The sequence below is a fragment of the Sipha flava genome, unplaced genomic scaffold (genome assembly GCF_003268045.1).
Source record: "Sipha flava isolate LNK unplaced genomic scaffold, YSA_version1 18276_pilon_pilon, whole genome shotgun sequence".
Taxonomy (NCBI): domain Eukaryota; kingdom Metazoa; phylum Arthropoda; class Insecta; order Hemiptera; family Aphididae; genus Sipha; species Sipha flava.
The window spans coordinates 1-1,577 of NW_020272240.1; the positions used below are offsets into that span (position 1 = coordinate 1).

Genomic DNA, 1,577 nt, shown 5'->3' on the forward strand with positions numbered 1-1,577 from the left:
TAAATATTTATAATATTCAACAAAAACATTAATCATGAAATATTGCGTATTTTGTTAAATAACATCATATTACATTATATTAAATAGGACTGAAACATAATTTATAAAATTAAAATATTTAAAATATTATTAAAAACTTTTTTTCGTTCCCGATATAATATAGGTTATTTTTTTATTTTATCTACAAACGCTTGATAGGTATCATACTTTATAAATAATTTTTGTGGATACACTTAAGTTTTATGTTCCATATAAATCATCTATTAATAATTATAATAAAAATGTTTTGATTACATTTTAGTGATACCACTGGAATTATTCCGAGGAGCAGCTCTATCTTTAACAAGTTCTATAGCATCAAAATGTGTTGGGCCTACTGAATTAGGTAATAAAAACTGTTGAAATAAAAGTCATAATTTGTTACGTTTTATCATAGGATATATAATATACTGTTCTATAGTCAATGATTTATTAAAGTTTAATTAATGTTTACAATATTTCTATGAACCGTAATTCATAGATAGGTACGTGCAATGTTTTATTTAATGTTGATATTATTTTACAGGTGCGATGAATTCTGTAAAATTACTAATGGAAAGTTTGCTGAAAAGCGGATTTTTACCGTTTTACAATTTTACGTACAACCATACGTTTGAATCTATGCCAGGCGCATTTTTTTTGATTAGTATTGCCCTAACTGCTCCACTAGTGTTCAGCTTTGGGTAAATAGTTATTTGTATGGTTCATATTCAAAATTAAACACGAAATAATGTTCTAATAATAAGACGTTGTCCAAATTTTAGGCTCGAAATTTAAATAATAGTCATTCAATTTTGATTTTTCTAGTTACATATACTACATTCGTCGAACACAACTGAAATCTACTCTGACTCTGGGGAACATCAATGGAATTACAATACAGAAGACCGAAATAACACCAATCACTGAGACAACAGATAAAACAACTTACTACATTTAATTTAAATATAATCATCTTGGTGTATAATATATTTAAACATTTGTAAGAATATATTGCCTATAGCCATATATTTTTTTATTTGAATGTTTATTGAAGATAAGCTAAATGCTTAACATTAAATAAAGTTTAACAATATAACTTGTACAAATCATGTAAATAAATATTATAAATACATACAATATTATTTTTCTTTTAATGCGTAGTAAATTATATGCGGTTTGGTTTTATTTACATTGGTTTTCTGTATACAATTTTAACTATAAAGCAAAAACATTTTGAACCTTATATTTTTTTTATTAAACTTTTCATTTGGTCGACAACTTTTTATATTTGAAAACACTTTGCGTAGAATATAGTTATAAATTGTTTTTGTATTGTAAATCGTTGAGGTACATGTAAATCAAGAAAATCATTTCATACGGTTGTAAATAATTTTTAAATTTTAATCAAGTACTAACTTGCTAAGTTTGTAATATTTTTTTTACTACCATAGAGATGTAAAAAAAAGTACAATACAATTATTACATAGCTAATGTATACTAGTTTCAAAATGGTTTAGGTTGTATATTTAATTATGAACGATTCGTCAAAAGATAGA

At 24.3% G+C, this 1,577-nt stretch overlaps 1 long non-coding RNA gene across 1 annotated transcript; it reads left to right on the forward strand.

Annotated features, from left to right (window-relative positions):
• Window positions 1–272: 272 nt before the first annotated feature.
• Window positions 273–1,236, forward strand: LOC112680925. Its single transcript, XR_003148354.1, has 3 exons — window positions 273–385; window positions 566–722; window positions 847–1,236. It is a non-coding gene; the product is annotated as an uncharacterized LOC112680925 (long non-coding RNA).
• The last annotated feature ends 341 nt before the right edge of the window (window positions 1,237–1,577 follow it).